This window comes from Hetaerina americana, unplaced genomic scaffold (genome assembly GCF_022747635.1).
Source record: "Hetaerina americana unplaced genomic scaffold, ioHetAmer1.1.p SCAF_15, whole genome shotgun sequence".
Classification (NCBI taxonomy): Eukaryota; Metazoa; Arthropoda; class Insecta; order Odonata; family Calopterygidae; genus Hetaerina; species Hetaerina americana.
This window is the reverse complement of record NW_027286625.1, coordinates 9,644,352-9,670,096: the sequence shown is the minus strand read 5'-3', so window position 1 is coordinate 9,670,096 and position 25,745 is coordinate 9,644,352. Positions and strand designations below refer to the sequence as shown.

General features: G+C 38.1%; 1 protein-coding gene across 1 annotated transcript in view; it reads left to right on the top strand.

Annotated features, from left to right (window-relative positions):
- LOC139686885 (uncharacterized) overlaps positions 1–25,745 on the top strand; it is a 763,875-nt gene that overhangs the window by 650,157 nt on the left and 87,973 nt on the right. The gene's annotated exons all lie outside the window — the stretch shown is intronic.

Genomic DNA, 25,745 nt, shown 5'->3' with positions numbered 1-25,745 from the left:
GTCAAATAACCTTCGTTATATGATGGTTTCTCTTTTTCTACCGTATTTATTTCTGCTTCATTAACTTCAATGATTATATAACAGCGCTGGTGATTGGCGTATTTATGTGTGTCTATTCTTTAGGAGTCACCGGAGGTGAATGTGATGTATAGAACGCCAGATGTCTTCGACTGTTAATAAGTATCTTGAGTCAATGCTCTTGGGCGTTTTACTTTCAACTGTTTCCTTATATTTCTCTTTGATACTTTTTATTATAATGTGACGTGATAAAAGTTCAGATTTAATAAGGTAGCTTTGATTGAATCTGTTCGTAGAATGTGTAAATAGGAGGAAATCTATCGCTTTCCATCATTACTTCATGGTTTATTTGAAAAATTCAAGTATATTTAGTGGCCAAACGGTGGTATTTTGTTTAACCAAAGTACAAATGGTACATGTAGGAAAAATTGAAGAACTTCATTCATTAGTTGTGTTATTGAACCCTAAATTATGCTCCATTTGATTCATGTAGCAAAAATTATGCCAGATTTAATGCTTCACACCTAATTATGTCAGTAATATTTTGGAATTTCAGATATGTCATTTGTCACCATTGATATGATGTCAAACTCACCGTAGCGAATAAATGCCTGTACAGAACCTGAATTATAAGGTTTCTTCTCCAGAAATTATATTTACCTCCACTCAAAAAAGAGTTAGGAAGAGTAAGTTTAATTTAATCCATATCAATGTTGTTTTTAATTTTATTCAAGAAATAGATGTGTGCAATTTGGTTTAGAATTATTTAATTCCAAAAGCTGTTAACAGTTTTTTTCTAGTATAATATGGCTTCCTTTTACAACATAGCGCTAAGAATTGGTTATAAAAACATCATTCTCCAAAATTCGGCCTGCAATATGCCATGCAAGGCAAATCGGTGGTAATACATTCTATGTAATTACGAGATAATCAGATGCTTCAGTCGTACGAGCAACATGTATTTTTGCGACTTTTCCCTCCGATGCATGCGGAAGCTTGAGGAGTGATCTTCCGCAGCCGCATCTAAGACGACGTTTAAAAAGAAAACAGGATGAAACGAATTGAATTTAAAACTCGTAAATCTCTGGTAATCGCCTTGAGTGTTCGAAGCCGCGAATGATATGCCATCCGATGTATTTTTCCAATGATGAAATGGGATCCATTGGCTCTGAGGTCAAATTGTGACGGAGGAATGCGAATCCTAAATGCGTCGTGTGGATTAGGGTTTAGTTGCTTTTTAAATTGGTCGGGCAATTGTCCATGACGTCTTTGACTCAACGAAGACCCTTCAAACCACTGGGAAAAAGAGTTTAAATGTCATTAAAAGTTTTTCATGATATTTTGTATAATTTGCAATCCTCACATATGAACTGTCATAGATCTCTTTTCCGTCCTAAAATTATGAACTCAGATCACATTCAAATTATAATGTTTTGGAAATAAAGTTTGATTATTGTTAACCGTAAATTCATATAATTCGAAGGCTCATCAAATGTTTATCATAACTTATTTCATAAACACGAGCTGATTAATCTGTTTTTATTGTAGTTTACCTTTATAATTGCCTTGAGCATTCAACTCTGTTACGTTGTGCCCTCAACGAATCTCACTGCTTCAATATCCATTGTATTCTCTAAGTATTGGATCTTCAAGAATTTTCCACCTATGAAGAAGGGACTGATTTTATTGAAATAAGTTGTCATTGAAAATCAATGGGTAATTCCTTCAAATAAATAACTTTCAGTGTAAAGAAGTATATGTATTGTTATACATATACTCGTATACTCGTGGCGATCCGTTAGAATTATCGGCTAGTTAGTTACCCACCTGAGGGGTCGGATATAAATCCGGGGAATAATGAGGTTCCATCAATTTCGCCCTATTCTTGAGATTTTTTTCGGGGACAAGATCTTTCTAGGCAACCATAGGCAACACGAGGGAAGTAGCTGGTCTCCTTATCCTTATGTGGAAATTTCACACGCCATCATGTATAAAATTAGGTAATTTAATATCGCATATCAGAACTATCTTCGGGTTATGGTGTTGGATGTAAATATGTTGTTTATCATATTAGCCATGCTTTAAATAGCATGTAGAAGATACCTGCTTTTATTAATCATTATTTTCCATCTTGCAATTTGCGAATTTTATTCGTCGTCGTCATATCGGCAAATGACAGAGAAAAAAGAATTTGCCGCCTTAGCAAGCAAGCAAGTCCCAGCAGGCAGTTGGGTCTTTTGCCGCTTCCTGGTTGTAGCGCCGTAGTCGTGTGGTGCGATCGATGCGAGAAAATCGGGAAGCTCTTTCTGCAGCTTAGCACCAAGTCTGACGCTGCATTCTCGTTAAATTTCAAACTATTTGAAACTTTATATGACACACTAAACTGCGAAAGTGGTTAGGTTGCTTGCTTCAATTAACATGTTTATGTTTGGACTGTCTGTTTCATGCAGGGTGCGGCAACATAGCTTCCTTTTTTCAAAAGCAAAGCCCCTATAGAAAAGGAAGTTATGTTGCCGCACCCTGTATTTATTTTAAATCTTTGAAGATTTAAAATAATATTTGGAGTTTGTACTGATATCCTTATGGTTTTAGTCCAACAGAGAGTTTTTGTGGTAATTTCCGTTTAAGGTAGGATTTGGATGGAAACGCTAATTAACCGCCGCTACTTATCGAGGCGATCACCTAATGCGACAAAATGGCACCATGCATTACATACTATATACATCAAAAAGGCGGAATGATTGTAATGTAGTCAATCATTTCCGACTGGTGTTGAACAAACCCTATTTCACGAAATCTTCCATCAGAAATGCAATATAAATGTTTGGATTATACAATTAATAATTTTCATCTACATTTACATAATACCCCGCAAGCCGCCGCAGGGGCGTGTGGCGGGGGGTGTTATGTCACCACCCGTAAATAGGAAAAATACCACAAGCAAAATCAACAACATGAAAAACTACACCCACAGCGCCGTACACACTCATGCAAAAATCCCTTCATTCAACACTCATGCAAACACATAAACCAACAAACTACTGCACCCCAGGATGCAGCACTAAAGCCATCCAACAACGCACAAGCCAGAACATGACAAGCAACCATCACCAAATTATCATGCATCATAAAACGCTCTCCTACCCAAGGAGACTTTGAAAGGTAGGGTAAATTTTACTCACAGAAAATAAATTTATTTTATATCAAGTAAATATTTCCTAAAATCACTATTAATATGACTGCTAATCCTTGCGTAATACAGTTTGAGAGATCTTATAGATAACTTTATATGGATAATCTGTAGAACTGACAATTTTATAACTTCGTTTGCCACAATAGATAATGTGTCAGAATATATTTCACTTGTGTTTCAGAGAAATATATTACATACTTTAGCCTGATTTCATCCACATTCTTAATAAATCCGATTGTATTTCAAACATCACTAAACTTCTCTTGAGTTTGCAGTGTAGTACTTGAAGCATACTTACAATTTGGCATGTAGAACTGTTTGAAAAAAATTCATCTGAAATTCTTTTGAATTAACTTAAGTTAAGAAATCTATTTGAATTGCCAAAAATCCTACGTTAGTTCTTAATATTTTAATTCAATGGTTTTAGTCATTTTGACAATGCAAATCTGGTGCGTAATCACCCTTCTGTATGCCCAAATGATCTCATTTGGATGTAAGATTTATTTACCTTTGGATGGGTTGTTAAGTAGACTTAATGGGATAATTTCAATAGGGTCCCGTTACTGATACTCTGGAAAAGTGCTTCTTTCGCTAACATACGTTAAAACATTTATTTTGATTCAATCCAGTTCTGCTCAAGTTTTTTTTAAAATACATTATATCCGGAAGTTTATTTTCGATGATAATGCATTTATTGAATATCTTACTTCTTTGGAGTTTTTTTTGCGGAAGTATTCGTATATGCTCCAATTGATAATCGTTCAAATTTCACAAATAAGATTTTCTTTTTAAAACCGAAGGCATGGAAAGGACTTATTTTCGAACCGTAGACGGCGCTTGGATTCAAGAAATAATATCAACGCTTCGTTTGCAACGGCTGGGGGAATAAGTTTTGTGTGGAGCATGTGAAAGGATTTTTGGACTCGTTCATTATTTTTTATTTTTTTTAAATATCGTTTTTTTTTGAAAGAGCAAAGAGGAGTCATTTAAATCCGAAAAAATATAATCGTTTCCGTTTACACTGTAGTATTATTTGTTGGGGGGAACGGAGACATTATCATGTTTGTTATGCATGTGAAATAGGTTTATCCTCTCAAATAACAGTTCCGTATTACTTTCATAATTGTAGCTTGATTGTTGCCTTCATATGATTTTATCTTCCATCATTCAATTTATCTATTCATTGACCTCTGTTCAACCTCTGATGATAGATGTCGCGAGTACATGGCATCTATCTTAAATATGAAAATTGTTTGTAATTATAAACTGCAAGCCTATAATGGATACTTGTATCATACGCATACTCTCGGTAACCTTAAATTATTCTTCACTAACTTATAATTGTATCATTGATATGTGTCTATTTTCACCTTACATTATAATTCTTTTATATTTTCACACTAATGACATGGGTATCATAGACAGATATCTACTCGGGCACAATAGTAATTATATAGTATGTTTTCTCAACTCTTATTGACACATGTCATTTTGGCCACGTATTGCCTGATATAAATTGTTTATAATCATAGACACAGGTTTAGTATAAGGATTTGTTACTCGCAGACAGAAACATTCCTGATTACTTTTTCCCAGCGGATGATCAGACAAGATGGGGGTGACGAGAACCCCTCCTCCCCCGCCCCATTCCCTCTTTTCAACCCCCTTTCCACCCCCGGTGCGATGGGATGGGAAAATCGAAGGTGTGCATCGCACGCTCGCTAAAGCACACGTGCATCACGAAGGAAAGGGAGAGTCATGCACCCTGAAAACGTGCCCTTCCCCATCCCCCCTTCCCTGTAATCACCCGGCCCTCGGGGGGGGGGGGTGGCATTACCTCGCCCAGCCACTTCTTCTCCTCCCAACCTGCCTCCTCGTCCTCCAAAGCCCCTTCCATCGCAACCCTTTTAATCCCAGGCTGCCTCGCCGTCCCCCATTCCTCGCCGAAGCCCGTCACTTTCCCTTTCTCTTTTTCGCCCCAGTCAGCTCCCGCCCCGTGTCTGCCCCCCCCTGCCTCACCCTTCATCTCTCGCCTTATCTCCCCCTTCACACACATCCATGCATACCATATCCTCTCCTCCACTCTCGTTTTCGATTCCACTTTCGATTTTCCTCCCCCTTTCCACTCCCTGTCTCTCTCTCTCTCCCTCCTCCAGTCTTCCTTTCATCCGTCTCCCTTTGTCTTCCGAAACCCTACGCCCGACTCCCTTTCGCCCTCTTCGTCTCTCTCTCTCTCTCTTCTGCGCCGTTCTTCCTCCCTCTTCTCTCGAGCCGTGCTCACGTCGGGTCGATTCCCGACGTGAGCACGGAATTAAAAAAAAAATAAATAAAAGCAGGATTGTGTGAGAGGGTTTGAGGAGGATATGCATGCGACTACGTGCGCTCGCCTCGAAAATTTCAAGAGGGAACTTCCCTAACTTCCGCCTGGAAGTTTTTTACGTGGCTTGGGTCGCGGATTGTTTTCCGTCACGTTTTTTTTTAGGTATTTGGTCCTAAGAAAGATGGTCAGCGAGCGACTGTGATTTTGTTGGCGAAACGTCTTTTCAGATGCTTATAGTATTAATTTACGGATTGGCGTGTGATGAGGGAACCCACAGAATCAAAATTTCGCCACGCTACTTTATTATGGTTCTCTCCAAGTCACCGCGTTTCCGACGATGTGGATTGCTAGTATGTCGCAAATAGTAGAGTGAAGTAAAACTAGGACAGTAACTAAAATTATGATAATCACCGAAAACGAAATTTAGATTTCCATGTACCATAGTATTAAAATGCTAATAAATTCTCAATTAATTCCAGTGGAAATTCCGGTATTCCCTGTAATAGATTATAAATAAATAAATATATATATATATATAATAAATATATATATATAATATATATATATAATATATATATATATATTTTTTTTAAATTATATATATATATGTATTTTAATGGTTAAAACTTAGGCTTCTCATTTCACGAATAATATCCTTTACAATTACATTGCCAATTATTGTAAGCTTTATTTATCTAATTACGCTCTTATGTCTATGATCTGTTCTGTCCTAATATTATTGTGTTTGTAACGTGGTTCTAATAACATCACAGTGTAAGCAGAAATGCCTCTGATTTAAGTAATAGATTTAATCTAGGAAGAAAAAGTAATTCATAAAGTCGTACTTTTAACAATTTAGGCGAATAACTTACTAAGTTTATTTGTACATTGTTTAACAAAATCTAGCTATTCTTAGTCTCGCCATTTCAGTGAAACGCCGTGGGGTGAGAGGTACTGCTTACCATTCCCATTCACCCTTCTTTTAATGCTCTTTGTATCTCTGCTTCCATTTCTCTGCCTTTTTTCTCCCCTCTCTACTTAACTACCCTCCTCGGAGGGAAAGGCGTTCGCACCTCCAAGCCATAAGGGGCGGGCCACACTACTCTGCCACATATTTTTGTCTGCAAGCTCTTTCATGTCTTCCTAATGCCGAGCCTTTATGTCTTTAATACGTATTTCATTTCCAGGATTTCATTTTATTTTTTCTCATTTCCATCTTCCCCTCTCCTCACCGATTGTAGTCCTTTTTGTTTCCCATTGGTGTGTCCCCAATGTGGTTCCTATCTTGAACATTAGTTAGTCGCAGGTTTTTGCCAATCCGGTTTCACAAGTCTAGCCTGAATAATGGTAAAAATATAACCCAAACACACGTAGTAGTTGGCCGTTTTTCTGCATTACTATTGAATATGTGTTCATTTGTCGATTTTTCGTTTTCCATTCTCATTATCTGTTCCGTTCTGACTGTTCGATTTTTAAAAACCCTACCTTTAAATTATGTTATCAGTATTTGAGAAGGAATATCTAACGTTACAAATTTATCGGGTTAAATTAATTTCGTTCGCATTGCAGTGTGATTAGCCCCTAAGCCTTGACGGAATGGCGATACCAACTGAGCATGTCATATCACCTTTTAATCGTTACAATATTTATCAAGGTTAAATAATGTAAGGATAGCTATCAGTATGGCTCAAAATAATGAAATGATTGTTTAATGTAAAGAATCATATAGTGAATACAAAGCTTCGAGTTTATTGAATATGTGACAAGTATTTCTGTGAATCTTTTAGGTGTCGCGTTAGGTAGGTATGAATTTTGCATGACCTTGCATGCTGCTAGGAATTCCTTCATTACTTACTCATAATCATAAGTTATGTTCCAATAAATCAAAGTTTGGGCTACGTCTCAATTTTAATGTAAAGCAGTACGCACCTGCGTGACCCGTCCAAGGCAAATGGATGATTTACGTATTTGACCTATTGAGTGTAACGGTGTAGTGAAATATAAATTGTAGTCAAAACAAAGTGACTGCTCTAACTAATAAAAATCGAACCAAGTGTTAAAAAGATGGGTTTATTACATTTTTAAATTGATGAATGATGTTAAAAAATATATATATGTATACATTGCCAATGCTAATTATCTCCTTGGCGCCTCCGGTCATATCTTTTTTGATCTCCAATTGTTCGAGGAAAAAATAACATTTTAAATCCATCCGTTCTTCTATCCATCTCACTGATTGTACGTGCGCGATGTGATCTACCCTAATAAATCGGGGCATGAAATGTCTTAAATATCCTCAGATGAGTAACCTGGCTCAAATTTAAGCAGTAAATTTAACCTGCATTTCAACCTTCGGTCCAATAGTGTCGTGACCCTGCTACATTGTTTGTAAGGAATTTTCACAAACCTAGCTCCTCTACTTTGAACTCGATATAGTTCCAAAACTAAGCCTACCTCATGAGGATCCCGTACTGCCGCAGTACACTTAGGCGGGGCCTAACTAACGTGAAATAACAAAGCTCATTGACATTCTTATTGTAACTCGAAGTATCCTTTGTAAAAATCCTAATTTGTCCGTATATTTCACAAATGTGTTTTCTAGGGGACAAATCCTTAGTTTTCGTTACACCAAATACCGATTCTACGTATGTTATGCTGGTTCCCTGTATTCTGTGTTTTCAAGTGAATTACTCTTCCACCAAAAAATTATCGAAAAACATTTAATCAAATTTAATTCTCCCATGCCTCGCACCACTTTTGGATTGCATTTACGTCATTAGATAATGATACCCTATCTTCATAACTGGATATTCCCTGGTAAATCACTGCACAGTCAGCAAATTGGCGAAGTTTACTGCAAATCTGAAAACCGATCTGAGAAACCTGAGATCTATATTTCCTGTCTGAATCCCCCGCTTTATATTTTCTACTTTTCCTGTTCCCAACGTCGTCCTAGTATTTGAAGTCGCGATTCTTTTTCTCTCATCTTAATTTCTTCTGTGCTGCTGGTGTCAATTTCGCCCTGCGGGAATTTCTTGTGATGAAGACCACGAAAGCCCCTCCCGCTTCCGGGCAAGGCTCATTAGCCCGAGTCCCGTTGTTGTCAGGACTCATTCCTATACCTGTCTCCATCATCAATTCTTGGAATTTAAATCCATCTCGTTATTTTCCTCGGTGTTTTTACGTAACACCTTCGTTTAAAAATGTGTCCTTATTTGATTCAAACGCGTTTGCATCCACCTCGCTAAGAAACAGGCACTTCGAGGAACACCTTTGATCTGGATCCTTTCCTTCGACCTACACGAGTTTGGTGACCTTACGTAGGGACTACTGAACTGAGTGTTCTATCTTTGCTCCTGCCAGCACAGCTCTATGAGTCTTGGGAACGCAAGCCCTTCCACCATATTAAGATAAGTAGTCCATAGAGTGGCGGCCGAAAAAACCAGTTCTTAATTCCAGCCCTTAGAGATTCTTATTTCCCTTACTTGATAATCGAGGCTTAGATTCCATGGGGACTAAGTTTAAAATGGCATAGAATCTAATTTTTCCTCAGAAGTACGACAGAAGTATGTGGGCATTCTTTCTCAGGGTTGACAAAGATCTCTTTAACATAACCCCTTGGAGGAGGGTTATGCTTGGACCCGAAATTCCCTTATGATCCCTATTTTAGGATCGGTCGCCCAAGGCAGACTAGAGAATTTCCAAACTTTTCTTGCGATTCACGGTTTGTAATTCACTCAATGAGTTTCCAACAACTCTTAGTCCTCCATTCTGTCTTCATTCCTTTCCCCGGCCCAGTCTCCCTCAGGCCATTCCCTAATGTATTAGTCTCATTCCCCTCCCTTCCCCAACTCAACCTCTCTGTCATCCTTTTACCTTTCGCTCCTCTTTAATCTTTTAAGTTTGCATCTTTCCAGATCCGCTTAACGCTTTCGCGAACTTCATCTCCCCGTTTCTCAGCCTCTCTCCATCCCTCATTCTCACGACAATAATTTTAGATCAAGACTACCACGGGGTACTCTGCATCTCATCAACATATGGACACTCTTCTCTTGCTCTAAGAAGACGTACGTAATATATGCATATGAAACTCCGTTTCGTTTTCTACACCGAGTAAATAATCTAATATTGTGTCATTTATTTCCCCACCCAAGTTGTCGCTTCGCACGCTGACTCGTTCTTTCCAGTATTTTTACTTGCTCCTGTCAGGCCTCTTTCACGTCCAACCGCTGGAGCTCGAGATTTTCAAAGACGAGGTTCGCTGAAGGTTGCTTAAGTATCGAGTCAGTGATTTTGAGGCGGATCTATGTATTTATTTGGTTATTATTTATTTGGCATTAGCCCGAAAACAGTACTTCGACCTTTACATCGGACTTTGAACATTGATATAACAATTTGACAATTACAGACACCCAACCCCTAAGTGAAGGAAGAACCACTCAATGGCGGCTTGAGTAATAATGGTCGGCTACCTTTGAGTAATAACAAGTCACTTAATTGTCTTCCATCAAAAAGAGCGATGAACCTCTACAGCGGAGTGAAAACAGCGAATCGCGATTACAGTTTGAAAGCCTTCCTTCTAATTATTCACAGATTTACATTCAAGCGTACCGTTCAGGCTTAGGGACTTTCAATAAAAGCCTAGATTCAGGCCACGGAAGAAAAATGCACAGCGTCTTATATTGGAATACTTCTTCCCCTCTGCCACGGTTATATATTTTTCAATAAGCTCTTCTGTTGAAAATATGTCGGTTTATCAGCGATTTTTCGAAAAAAAATCCTTAAGTTTGATGTTTTATTTACTTTTGCTATTGGTCCCAAGATTTTACTTGAATTTAATGGTAGAAAACAAATCAATTTTAGAATTATTCTTAACGTTACGCGGTTACTAATTTAGAGATTATTATCAAGCATAAAGAGCTTCAATCTGCTTTCATGAGTTTCCGTTACTTAGGGAATAGTTTTTAAAGAACTTAATCAACTCCCGAAAACAATAAAACCTTTAGAATATCTAACATGAGTTAACATAGCGTGAACATATTACAGGAAGAGGTACTAGTTTTAGCAAAGTTCACGAAGTGCACTGCAAGGTGTTTCTGACTGAGAAAAGCGTATGTTATAGCAGACGTACTCACTTTACCATGCATGCACATTAACAGAATACCCTGCAAGATGCCGCAGGGCGTGTGGCGGGGGATGGTATGGCAGCAGACATGCATGTGTAAATACTTACTATTAGTTCATACTTACATATTAATATAGATTTGCTCATGTGCACAAACAATCGACCACGTACACGCTTTACAAATCCACGTATACCTTTATAAATCGTGCAATAACTGACTGAATCATTTATAAATCGTTTTTATTTAAATATATTCGAGTATTTGGGTTCGATTTATGGAGTTTATTTGGATCGGAAGAGTTTTATTTCCTCCAATACGTACATACTTTTATTTTAAATATCACAAATCTTTGTCGTCGCTATAATTGCAAACTTTGTAAATGCAATATCTATTGGAATCCCCTTTGGGAGTATCGGAATGTTTATTCGTGTTTTTGGTTTGATTTTTCACTCTATCTTGCTTTTTCCTTCTGTCATGTTATTGAGGAATTTCTTTAGAGAAAAGCTTGGAAGGGCGCCGAGAAAACATCCTGGGATTTATGCGCGAGAAGTTATATTAGCCGATCGTTTTTCGTCGTTTGGGAATGCTTATTCATCTTTCATGCGCATGCAGTCTATATATTTTGTGCAAGTTTTGCCTCTTCGTAAATATAATGGTTTTTCTCTCATCCTAGATTCTCTTCCACCGAAGCGCATGACTAAAGCCTCCGAAGTTGAAATTCGTCCACATGCGTTTTCTTCGATCCGAAAACCCCTTTCAGAGAAAATGTTTTCTTATTCAAATATAGCTTTATTTATGCTTCCCTCTCTCTTTCATCTCTGCTCTCTTTCTCGCCTCACTCCTTTTCTTAAAAAAGCCTCCTCTCCCGCCGTACCCCACTACCTTTAGACATTTCATATTTTACCCTTTAGAAAAGCATTGAGGCTCTTTATTTTTGGCGCCGCAATGGGCGCCCATGAGGCATTCGGTGAGAGCAAAGAGTAAAAGGCGCAAATAAACTCTTTTGCGACCTTAGCTTCACATAGGCTAAGTTTTTACCCTACGCTTCTTCATTGCTTCCTAGGAATCACTAGATGTGTCATTCCCCCATCTCCCCTCTAGAACCCAGTTTATTTTAATCCAAAATAGGGTAATTTTCCAATCCTTTCCATTTTACCTGAAAATAGATATCTAGCCATGAAATTATTCATTCGTGTACATTTGGATCCTGCCTCAAGTAGTATTATTAGTATACTTATCATTTGGAATCCATTGCATTGATTCGTATGGCATATCAGCGTTTCTCCGTTTGACTTATTTGACTATTTTCTTACTACGTGTGGTAGTCCATTTTTAAACCATTTCTCTTATTTACTCTAACCTTATTAGAGGATTGTCCGGTATGCGCTGAAAAGTGCTTGTAACTGAAACACTTTAATGTGTATAAATCTGTATGTAAATATTATTCCTGCCGTTTAAATTATTTTAGTTCTCCGTTAATGCCAAGTATTTTAGTAAATTTTAATATTGTTGGGGTATGTCTGGTGTAGAATTACCCCCTGCGTACATGTTACTGGTGGCTTGCTGGGTGATGTAGCTGTAGATTTACACTATCTGACTGCAACTGAACGTGTGAAATCTTGTGTTAATGCTTATCTAATGGATATGTGGCGTAACAAGTCATGGCCCGTTGAGCGATGATTTGTTTTTATACTCATAAATATTCGGTTGGTCTGTTTAACTGTACCTTGATTGGCTGATACTGTACTTTAATTGGTTTTACTGTACTTTGCCATCAGGCTGATTGCCTTGGCATACAATTCAATTGCATCGTATGCCATGATTCCTTCATAATTCATGAGGACTCTCGACAGGGCATATGTTTTACGTTCGACCGACTTATGTTGTAAACATAAATTAAGTGGACATAATTTTTATTTTTTTTCTTATCACGTTTATTTTTTTACTATAAAACGTAGGACTTTACTTTATTTGATTTTAATGAGTTAGATGAAATGTGCATAGTAATTTTCACGAAGTTTCTCATATGTGCGAGAAAGAAAAAAAATTATTTTATGCTTAACGAAATAGCACAGGAACTTTAATTGAAATGGATTGAAGGATGTTTTAATCGAAATTTTCTATCGCCCACATCACATTTTTCAATTCCATATGTAAAAATAGAGCTTCTTACTATTGTATCAAGTTTTTAAAAGAGAGGTGGTTGTTCCTTATGAGCCAACCATTCTTAATGATGCTCCACCATATATCTTCCATTATTTAGAAACGAAAATAGACGTTTAAATAGAAATTTAAAATTCATTAATTAATAATTAATTTAATAAAATAATAATATATTTAATAAAATTTGAAATTCATATATAAAATAAAATAGAATAGACGTATTGCTGCGCATTATATATTTAATGATGGTGGAATATACGCAAGCTTGCGACGACAATAGAGTTTCTGTGACTAATATTTCGCATCAAAACAATAGACATTTGAATAATAAGTCACCCTGTTGCTAATGGAAAACACTTATCGTCCTTGAAAATTCTTCCATTGTGCATTACTGGCCCAAATAGGACCTCATTACCTTGACCGAGTGCTGACCGAGCACTGCGTCGATCCGGAATGGTATTCGCTCGCGGATCTATTGTGAGTCGGGGAAGCTTGACTCTCGTTGCTCTCGTTGCATTTTCCTCCACTGATAGACGTCTCTATTCTCCGCAACTTCTATGGCTCAAAAATTATTTATTTCTTGTGGCAAGCCTTTTGCTCTTGTTGTCTTCTCCTGATGCCCATCTTTATCTCCGATATTAGTTCCAGCTTTATTTCTGTGTTTTGGAAAAATGTCTTTTCATTATTCAAGCAGATGACAGATTAAGCCACGCCATTACCACGGTCTTATTCGTCCACATTATTTTTAGCAGTCTGTTCTCGTAGCCATTTCCTTAATTATTCTAATGCGGCACCGCATTTATAAAGATTCCAATCCACTCTTCCATCTTACTCTCACCGTCCCCGTTTCAATGTTTCGTACTATAAAATCCAGGTTTATTAGTACATTTTTAAAAATTTTAATGCTTTCGAACTGCACGGTTCGTGTTATTTCCAAGAATTTTTAACTCTTCAGTTCTGTTATATGCGAGGATTCATAATGTTGACATATAAATTCGCCGTCAACCGCTTGCCTATTTCACTGCACGCCCAGAAAAGCGTTCATTCTTGAATACGGATAGCCGGCGATCCTCACGCACCTCCTCCTTAATCTCGACCATTTTCGTCTCTCACTGAAAAGTTTACTCCGGTAGCTTTTGCTTCCTTTAATGTCCCCGGGCTACACCTTACTGCACCGTCGTTCCCTCCTTTCTCAGATCTCAATTTCCACTGCCTAATGGAATGCATTAGGAGGAAGGGGAGAGTGAAAAGGGGAGGTGAGTTTCAGAATCCATGAGTAAGAACCAGGGAAAGGCTCCGAGAGAAGTTTGCCAATAAGGGACAAGCTCTCAAGTGGGCCCAAGTGCACGTTGGCCTTGGATCTTGATTCGACAAGCAGAACCCTTAAGTGAAAACCTATTTCAAAATCATATCTTTCGTTAATCTACTCGTGCGTAATTCTCAGGTTATCCCGCAGGTCACTGAAGGCGGCATGATAGGGTTTCACGTTGCATAATCATTAATAATTGGGCAGGCACTAGTGGAGAATTGGTAAAAATAGAAGTGTCTATGTACTTGCTGCAAAATTTGTCGTGTTCTGAAAAACGTTTTCTTGATGAGATCCTTGTCTTCATATATTGCGAAGTTTTATCGAAGAATATTTTTCTTGGAGTATTCTTAATCTGAATTACGACTCGAATATCTCTTTTGTGAGCATAATTCAATTCAATGTTTTTTTTACAAGTTATCTGAAGGTCAGATGTATTCCGTAATATGAATATTGAAGTTTTTCATGCGATACGAGTGGCGGCAATGGATTTAGCCGTAAAAATATCTTCAAGAGCACTTTTTTTGGGAAATGAATGATTTTGTATAGATTGCGAAATTAATTTCCTTTAAAGCGTCCTTGCATAACCCCCATTTAGGAATAACAGTGGAGTAATGGACACAGTGGCTGAGAAAAAACTATTGAAATGGTGATTCGTGAACGAAAAGAATATTTTGCAACGATGGGGTTATTGCTTTGAATCCATCATATTTTTGTCTATTTCCGTCGGGAAAATTGATTTTATTGTCCAAGTCTATGTAAATCTTTCGTGTTTGCTTTAATTGAAGCATCGTTCAGACGTTTATATTTATATACCTCCCACCTCGTTCCCTCACTCCCCACACTTGAGGCATTTACTCTATATTTATCTGAAATGCAGAATGCTCAAGTTTCATTTCTGTTAAATGGAGTATGAGGAAGCGTACTTTTATGAATTTTCACTTTTCCAAATGTTGGAAAAATCGATCACTTAAAAAAAAAAGAAATTTCAAACATTACCTAGGAACCGTCATGGTAGTTTCCGTTCTTCATCGTGCCGTAGTCTATCTTATCATCTTTTAAAAATTATTCGACCGATATTCACAAAATATTGTTTAATTAATTAGCCTTTTAACCTTTCTATTTTTATTAGATTTCAACTAAAAAAAATGGTTCAGTGACCACTGTAGGGAACCAGTTCCAATCTTGGGGAATTGGTGAACCCATTCCATGGGTCGGGAAAACACAATGGATGTGCGCCTGGGTATGGGCCCTCAGGGAACGTCAGTTTATGCTCTTCGGCCATTAGATTCCCTCTAGTGATAAGGAATGGCTTGTGACAGTTCTTGTATGGAATGCCTTTACTTCCAGAGAGGGGAGTTCGTTGTGGTGAAATGTTGGTGATAAAACCAACTGATAGCTATATAAACTCCAAAGATAGACTTTTCCTAGCGAGGCATGCAGGGAGTAATTTGGTAATTTACGGAACTGTCGAAGTTAAAACGAGTTGGTGAAGTGGTTGGGGTTAGGAAGTGCTTTTCTCTTCTCTTCACCGAAAAGGCCCCCCTTCCTCTAGAGTCAAAGTTAAACCATGTTTCAAAAATGTTTTACTTTCGTACCAAGAGTATAGGTATGCCCGAATGGTTAGAATTTGTTATTATTATTATTGAATTTTATCTGATTAACTCCTTCGATAAATATTTAGTTGGCAAGGACTAAATAATTTTTTCTCGTAATTCGGATTTATCGAATGTACAAATGCGCATGACTTGATTCATAGTCTAACATATATTGATGGCACGGTTGGAATTCAAAGTAAAGTATGGGCTATTTAATTTGAGGAATATAGTATGTTGAATACGAATTTCGTCAATAAATCAGTCATCAGTAAATGGCGGAGAACATCATACTTACCAAGCTGCATATGTGTAATCATTAGAATGTATAGAAAAAAACATTTTAAAATCCTTCACCATTAAACTGTCACTTAATGTAGAATATTAAAGTTCTTAATGGTAGATATGATGTGACTTCCATTGAATTTTGAATCTTCAAAGTGTCTATCGCAGATCGTTTCGTCATTAGGGATTTTCTGTACTGCTAGACTATCTCGAGAAAAATATATCTTAAAACCTATATATCACATTAACTCATTCTTTACCTCTGATTACTTTCATTTACAGTTTATTACCTTCATACATGCTCCAGTTATTATCAACTTTAGGGTTTACGGGCGCTATGTGCAACTATTGGGTTATGTAATTGGTTAGTGTATTTGGATAATGTAATTTGTAAGTAAAAATGACATGCAAAGGCGGCGCTCAATTCAAACCGTGACTCTTGTCTCGGTAAAGCGGGCGACATAGTTTTCCTTACGAGGCACAGATGGCAGAGGCGTTCATCACGCTGCTCCTTCACGAATCCTCAAGGAACTGGCGTTACGTGCGGCGTTAAAACGAACTATTGGGATATAGATTGATGTTGTTTCGCATTTTTCGAAATATGTTCATGGAGAAAAATTTTCAAGTCAACAATTTCTTATCAATCCTGAAGGCGTAGATTTTATTGATTGTTTCAACCTCTTACAAAAGTTAAGGAAATTATTTTTTGTTGTTCATTCCCCGTTGACTTCCATCGCGTAGTTATTAATTGCCTTAAGAATAGCTAATCATGTATAGCAGTCGTGCATGAAGCACATGTAATAATTGATTATATTTACTTAATGATTAATGTTCCGTTTTTTTAATGGAAAACATTAGGAAATATAATTTGTTTGTAATATTAGAGTCCAAACGAAGGGTATAAAGTTTAGCACGTTAACCTACATTGCTTAAATCTTGAACACGGAGCTCACCTCTTTACTGTACAGATGACCCCCATCTGATGGTTATGAATTACCGTATTATCTTCGTCCACCTCTCATTCTACCCTTTACAGAATCTATTTTAGATAAGTTTTTTTATCGTTGAAAAATATATGCATTACATTGTAGATTAACCAGTGGGTCAGAGGTAGTTGATTTCATGTCTCTAAATATGCACCACTACGATAGTACACCTTTATTCAAACTTTTATATAGTGTCCCTATACACTCTTGTGCACGTGGCACATATTGAGATGAATTCTTAAAATGCCATTCTGTGTTAGAATTTTGGGCTAATCTTTATTAATTAGACTTTTTTCAAGCCTGAGTATTCTTTAAGTGTTGGCCATGATTGACGGTTAATATATTAATTTGGTGTTTTACAGTATGCAAAAGGTTGTATCGAATTGGATCGTGGTATATTCAATTTTTTTAGGTAATCTACCGGTTAAGGTGGGCTTTTGGATGGACAAAATTACTAATTCAAAAAATTTGTGACCCCTAGCAAAACACAACATCCCACTCTACATCAAGTCCCTCTTCATCTCTGAGTACTTTCTTCCTCCCTTCATCCCGTCCAACATCCCTATCCTGTTCCTTCCCTTTCCTCGTTTGCCTAACATTCTCCCCTCAATTACAGTCTTCAACTTCCCGCTGCCGGTCAAAACCCCATTCATCCACTTTTCCTGCCTCCATAGGATTGCTCCCAACAAACCCCTCTCTTCGCCCACCATGCCAAGTACTTCCTCATTTGTTTTCTTCTCTGCCCATTTCACCTTCTCCATTCTTCTCCAGACCCACATTTCAAAAGCCTCCAGTCTACGTCTATCCTCCCGCTTCAATGACCACGTTTCCGCACCGTACATAGCTACGCTCCATATCAAAGTTCTTACGAGTCTTTTCTTAACATCCTTACTCAACGTCCCCGTCATCAACTCCCTCCTCCTTGTGAAAGCCTCTTTGCCTAGCGCAATTCTTCTCCTTACGTCCCTACTACTTTGACCGGGTTGGTCCAAAACACTTCCGAGATACGTAAACTAATATCCAATGCAAATGAAGTATAGAAGTGACAGGAATATCGATGTGACGATGATTAACATATACATCGAGCACTATTGACAGTTCTTCATATCGGATATTTTATATCGTCCGTCCATTCACATCATCTCTCTAGCACATGGTTCGTATTCAATACTCAATATTCAGATGCTCAATATCTCGGCATAAAATAGCACATATTGACTGGAAAATATTGCGACATTGACGATTACACATACCAATTATTTTCCACGCTGTTACATATTGTTATTCGCGATGTCAGCGTTTACTGTACATTGATAACATGGATAGCACATCGCCTGGAAAACATCGCGTGAACTTGAAACCGCTGCCATCAAATCGTGTGTACAGTTACGCGTACTCGTGAATAGAATCATTTATTTATGACGATGGAATTCCACAAAGGTAAGCCAGAAGCTATAGACATACTATATAGTAGATGCATTATTATTTCGTTATAGCTTTCAAATCTACAGTTAAACGTTATTGAATAGCATGCAAATTTTAACGGCGCCTGGTTTTACATGATTTTGAGAATCACAAGCCATTTGTATCCCCAAGTATCATATCCGTTCACCCGCTACACTAGGTGCCGAAGGTAAAAGTAGGACCCGACCATATCCAAAAAGACGGTGATGACAAGACCTTTTGTTTGCCTCCTCACCCGGCCGGCACCTTCGCGATCGTTGCTAGCCGCTCCTCCGTTTTGCCGCCCCGGGCGAGGATTCAAGCGTTGCCTCTCTCTCTCTCTCTCCCTCCTCCCAACCCGCTCTCCCTCCTCCCTTCCCTTCGGCCTCGAAAGCCGTCACCTCTGGCTCGCCGAGGCTGTCGCAACCGAAGAGGCGCAGGTGTGTCATTATTGTGTCCTCCCGACGACTAGAAGCGAATATGATTGGCGATAATGATTCACGGCTGTGAATCATAGTCCGCATGCTTTTTGTATTAACGACCGCTGGTTGCACACAGTGGCTGCCTTCGCACTTCGGACCTTTAGTCATTATCGTCTCGGGGGTCATTATATTTTCATTGCCCTACAGTAACGATGTTTACGACGTCTGCTTGGAGGGGTTGTTTGGAGTGGCTTAGGACGGAGTAACTCGGCCGTGTTTGTCCTGAGAAATCGGCAGATGTGTCTGAGGGAAATAAATATAACAAAAGCTTCTGTTGGCGTTCTTTTGTGCGAGGTCTTGTTGACCAATTGCCCGCATCATCGTATTTTTTTTTTCATTTTTGGCTTGCGGCTTTTTGGGTTTTGCCATTATTCCGTCGTCTGTGGGCGTAAAAGACTGATGTGCTGTTCACATGGTTGCCAAGAGTCGAATCAAAATTTTACAGGCATCCAAAATGGGTGATAAAGTCTGTTTTTTGCGGTCGGCGGACGTTGGCCCCGTAATTCATGGCGTCGGGGAAGTTTTAACATGTGCGTAACGATTATTAAGATTTTCGAATCAAACTGACTTTTCGATTAGACGTTTTCGACGGAGCCGGATGAAGGCTCGTAATCTGATATTGTCATCAATTGTCCTAGTTTTCTCCCTTTCTCCGCGAAAATAATTCACGATTCCACCTTGCACACGTTAAACGTCAAACGTCACGACGATGAAGGATCTCCGAGAGGTTTTTTGGCTGAAGATAAACAATGATTCTTCGTGTTTTTTATAATCAAAGTGGCTTTTCACTTGCTTTTTTTAAGTCTGAAAAACGGTGGTTTTGCTAAATTAATGTCATTTTCCTTCATTTTTTTCGTAACCATTCGACTCATCCTCTTCTGCGCGTAAATATAATGCTTTAAAATCAATGAGCCTTTTAAAAGGGAGTCCACTCATGGGGGCCATACAGTCATGGGGCTCGAAAAAAATAGCAGTTACTTGTTTAGAAGGTGGCGTGCTATATATTTTTATTTTTTGATGTGGCATTTGACTGGTTACACGTCTATTTAGCTAATTGTTAAAAAGTCAACCGTTCCCGTAATTCGAATGTTTGATTAAATTTATTTCTCTCTGGACTCACAAGTCTACACCCTAATTCAGTCTTCACCTTTTGAGAAGGATAAGCGAATCTCTTTTGAGCAATAATTATTTCAAAATAGGTTGTAGTACTGGAGATCTGCCGTGCTAGGAATTTTTATGCAACAAATACATCACATAATCTTAGCCCCTGTATATACCTACTAGTTGAGTATGTTCGTGATAGCAATATTAAGGAAAATTTGTTCTTCCCTTTATTCTTTCCAATTTTCCTATTCTATTCCTGCCCCCTCTTCGTTTGCATAGCATTATCCCCTCTAACACAGTCTGCAACATCCCGTATACAATACCTATTAAAATACTCGTTGGAAATCACAAATCCAAGGTGGAGAAAGTGCTTGGTCGCCTGCTAGGTTGCTAGGTCGCCTGTGTTTTCTCAGAAAAAAATTTTCTCTCGTAAATACCATAGCGTAACTTACATAGAAGTGTCCATGCGTAACAATAATCAAGGTTTGAATTTGGAAGCAAACAGTTGTTATTCGAACTCTGCGGATTCATAAATAATTTAAATCAGCTGGTTTTTGGGGAGGAAATTGGACTTGCAATTACATTTAAAGAGGGTAGTTTGCTGTATATATAAAACTCAACATTTCCATTATTTCTTTAGTCTTAATGAATATTAACAGAATTGGTATATTTGGACTCCTGTAATTACAAATTTTGTCACAGAAGTCCACGCTGCGGAATTTGAGCGAAGAGAATCCCGTGTGTGCCTTGAAGCAATAATAACATTATTCCTTTTCTCGTCTGCCTTAAAGCAATAATAAGAATATGTTATTCATTTCTAATTCTAATGAAAGAGTTGTTTTTTGCGGTGGTTTATTTGTTTAATTTTGTGACGAAACTTTAACGCTTTGTTTCCAACTGTTTTGTCGTCAATTTCAATGTAAATAAATGAATCCCGCCATGGGCAAGGACACCGAGAGCACGTACAAACAATATTGTCTCTGTTTTTCCTATATTGCGAGGTCATTACCAAGTTGTAATTATTTTAGGTTTAGGGATTCAACTTTTTGTTTGAGCTCAGAGGAGTTCATAATGAGTTGATGAAACTGTGTTATTTTAGATTGTCGACGCCGAGAGCCGGAGGAGATTGAATTTTTGATGCGATAAATGAGAATCACATCTGGCGATCCTGGTTTTCTTTCATTAGAGGCTTATTAAAAAGAAGTGTTCTTGGCGAAAGCACAATTTAACTATAATTAAAATGGTTGTGCCCAAAGTTGCTGCACAAAATGTTATAAATACTATTTAAATTTAATATCATTTTGTTTTCTACTGGAAGAACAATTCCATATCGGTTTGGGCCTAAGAGTTGAGAGTATTTTGGAGTAGCTAACATGTACTGAATGGAGGTATTGGAGGTCTGTTTCTGATTCTTCATTAAATATATTAACTTGCATATCTACTGGCAGGGGAATAATGTGAGCTTATTTATCCAAGCCCACTGATGATTGATAAACTGTTATCAATGTTTAATTCCAACGATTATAGTCACCAGAAGGCAGCACATATGTGATACAGACTCTAAGAAGAATGATTTGAAAAGAGAAGGTTATTAATTATCTAGGAACGTGAGTTCTTTTTTCTTGGTTGTACCTTGATATGGAATTAACCGGGATGTGCCCTAAGAAGAAGGTATTCTAAAATATTTTTTTACGGAATTGGCAATTGTGGTACTTACTTGTACAAAGAAGGCACTATAATGAGACGAGAAATATTTTATATTCCCTGCAGGCCCATGTGAAGGAACATTTTTATTTCGTCTTTCCTTATAATTGAAAATCAGAGAAGCGTGCAACAAATTTTTCATTTCTTATCTTCTGCTACCTCGTGAATGATTCCTATGCTCATTAAAGTCACAAAGAAATACATATTGTAATGAGAAAATCTAAACGTAGCCCTGAAAAAATTAAATTAATTTCATGCTTATGGTTTAGTTGATGCTTTTAATTTTTAAAGGATAACCTGGTTTGAAAAGAAAGCTTTGGTTTGTCAGTCAGCCAAGGGGTTGCAACCATTGCTGGGTGAATTGGAAATTCAGTGCGACAGGTATGGGATGAGAATCAATATTAATAAAACAAAGGTTTTATTTATTAACGTATCTCGGTAGTGTTTTGGACCAACACGATCAAAGTACGGATGTAACAAAGGATTTAAGGATAAGAATTGCGCTAGGCAAGAAGAGGCTTTCACAAGGAGGGAGTTGATGACGGGGACGTTGAGTAAGGATATTAAGAAAATACTCGTAAAACTTTGATATGGAGCGTTGCTATGTACGGTGCGGAAACGTGGTCGTTGATGCAGGAGGATAGACGTAGACTGGAGACTTTTGAAATGTGGGTGTGGAGCAGAATGGAGAAGGTGAAATGGACAGAGAAGAAAACAGATGAGGAAGTACTTGGTATGGTGGGCGGAGAGAGGGGTTTGTTGGGAGCAATCCTTTGGAGGCAGGAAAAGTGGCTGAAGGGGGTATTGACCGGCAAAGGGATGTTGAAGACTGTGATAGAGGGTAGAATGTTGGGCAAAAGAGGAAAGGGAAGGAACAGGATAGGGATGTTGGACGGGATGAAGGGAGGAAGAAGGCACTCAGAGATGGAGAAGGACCTGATGTAGAGTAGGGTGTTGTGTTTTGCTAGGAGTCACAAAATATTTATTTAGGAGCAGTGTCCATCCAAAAACCTTCCTTAACCGGTAGATTACCTAATAATAATAATAAAACCTGGCAGATTTCAAATCATAATTTAAAGTAAAACACAGCATCTTTAAACACCAGGTGCAGGAAAAACCATTATGCCGTCTATAAATTGCGTAGATCCAAATTCATTTCGGCACGTGCTATACTCATTACGAAAGTCAAAATGGTCTCTTTCTAAATATCAGAAGCTTCGTTGATCGATCATCCGAAGAATGACAGTTTGGTGTGTAATTAGTAAAGCTTGTTAATATTTCTCTCTGGGTATTTTTCACTTTTGGGACTTTATGTAGGGAGCGTTCTCATCAAACGCCTTGAATCACCGAGGTTAATGATCCTTCTTGTTTCAATTGGCACACGATAAATTTGAAATTGAACGTAACTGAGGCAAACAATTTTGATACAGGAATATTCCACGCAAAGCCGAGGCATGTTTTTTTTTGCTATAGCCGTTTTCTTAGTTCGCCAGCTCATGACGGTGCAAGCATTGTAATAGTGATATTTCATGCAAGAAGATTCACGTTTTCTTTTTTTCCTCTTGCGTGTATGAATCTATATACTAAATCAGTGTCCCTATGCAATGCCATGGGCGTTGATAAATTCTAATTATGCGTGGCCTGCAGTGGGTAGGAAGCTTTATGCTAACTTCTTATCTCCTTTTGATGATACCTTAAGTGCACGTCACCCCAACTTAATGCTTGTGAAGTCGCAGCTTAAAAACTTCATTTGACGTTTCAAATCGTTCTTTTTTATCTTGTCCGTGTTCTATCTCTATGCGCGTGACTCAGTTATCCCTAGCTTCGACTTGGTCGGGTAGGCGTCATTGGTCATACGGAGGCAGGCAGCAGCGGCTGAAGGGGAAGCGTTGGAGGTTTTCGCAACATTATGTTGCATCTCTCTTCGTATCGGGAGCTTATTGTGAACAGGCGTCTGGCGTCGTTGATAACTCTGCATACTTAGATGATTGTGGGAAATTTAAATGCGCAGTTCGCTGAAGCTAAGGAGTATGTTAAAGTGCGTCTTCCTTCGTCCGTTGACGGGGATAAAAAGGAAGTGTCCTCGACCTCCTCAGGACGTGGACTAATTTTTTTCTCGGAGCATTCTTGTTTTTTGCTGGTACAAATTTTTTTTCGTTCCAAGTGTGATTGGCTCCATTCAGGTTAACCTCTCTTGTTCTTTTGCCGTGACAAAAAGACGAGATAGTAGGCAGAAAGAATTTTTATTTATCACACAATTTTTGTATGACATCTGTAATTTTATGTTTCATCCTCATTTTCTGGTTCGTCTTAAATTTGTATTGGATGCTAAAAATCAATATCTATTAGATTTGTTGAGTAAGGATATTAAGTAAAGACTCGTAAATACTTTGATATGGAGCGTAGCTATGTACGGCGCGGAAACGTGGTCATTGAAGAAGGAGGATAGACATAGACTGGAGGCTTTTGAAATGTGGGTGTGGAGAAGAATAGAGAAAGTGAAATGGACCGAGAAGAAAACAAATGAGGAAGTACTTGGTATGGTGGGCGAAGAGAGGGGTTTGTTGGGAGCAATCCTATGGAGGCAGGAAAAGTGGCTGAAGGGGGTATTGACCGGCAGGGGGATGTTGAAGAATGTAATAGAGGGGAGAATGTTGGGCAAAAGAGGAAAGGGAAGGAACAGGATAGGGATGTTGGACGAGATGAAGGGAGGAAGAAAGTACGCAGAGATGAAGAGGGACCTGATATAGAGTAGGATGATGGATTTTTTGTTTTGTTAGGAGTAGTAATATATTTGTTTGGTAGTCGTGTCCATCGAAAAACCTACCTTAACCGGTAGATTACCTTAAAAAAAGGGATGTTGGACGGGATGAAGGGAGGAAGAAAGTACTCAGAGCTGAAGAGGGACCTAATGTAGAGAAGGATGCTGGATTTTGTGTTTTGTTAGGAGTCACAAAATGTTTTATTTGGTAACTGTGTCCATCGAAAAACCTACCTTAACCGGTAGATTACTTAATAATAATAATAAATAATTAATATCGATTATTTATCTGTTGATTTGTAGTAAAACTTCGTACTTCAGCACCTAATTTCTCATGAGGTGAAATATTCTGGAGTCTTTGCCAGCAATTCACCAAGAAGTTTTAGTGAATGAATGATTTACATCTTGCACGATAATGACGTATTTTAACCCTTTGATATAGGTACTACCTGGAAAATGATAAATTACATTTTTAATGCGTAGGATGACTGTTTTTCGAATTATTTTTCCGAGTCAGAGGGAATCCTCAAATATGCGTGACCTTACGGCTATATCATCTATAACTGCAGTTTGGTATTGTAAGGGGTCCTTCCTTATTATTTCTCAAAGCGTACATAAGTCACTTAACTACCAAGAGGCATGCAAGTGAAATCGCTATTCATATGCATTTTTCCCGGACAAATTCTTTTTTCTATCAAAAACTCGATCCAAGAAGATTTGAAGCTCAAGGCAAATTTTTTGAGTCTATTCTCTCATCACTTCCTCTTTCATTTTTTTCCATTTTCTAATTTGTAATGTAATTCTCAAGATCGCGCCTGGGACGAGTTCGCCGTTTTCCTAATCGTAAATGTAGATGTGTGGTCAACGCTGTCACTGATGGAACAAATATTGCATTGTAATTACGTTTACTTATCATTAATATATTTTTAGTTCATAAAATGAATAAATTCTTAAGAGTAATAGCTTATTTTTACAATCGAGGTATCGCTGAAGAAAGCTATAGGGAATATAGTCAAAGTGGATGTTGTTTTCACATTGAAAGACGTTGCGATGTAATACGTTAGGTTTCGATTTTTTTAACTTGATTTTCTCTTTGTGTGTGGGTCCGTCGGATTGGAAGTAAAACTGTTGCCCACCTTGGTGCCTGTAGTTAAAGTGTAGGCCAAGGCTGACGCCGGGTTTCTATCCACCTTTCCTCCATTCCCTGAAAACCCTGCCTCTACTCACTAATATACTACTAATACTCACTAGGGTATAAC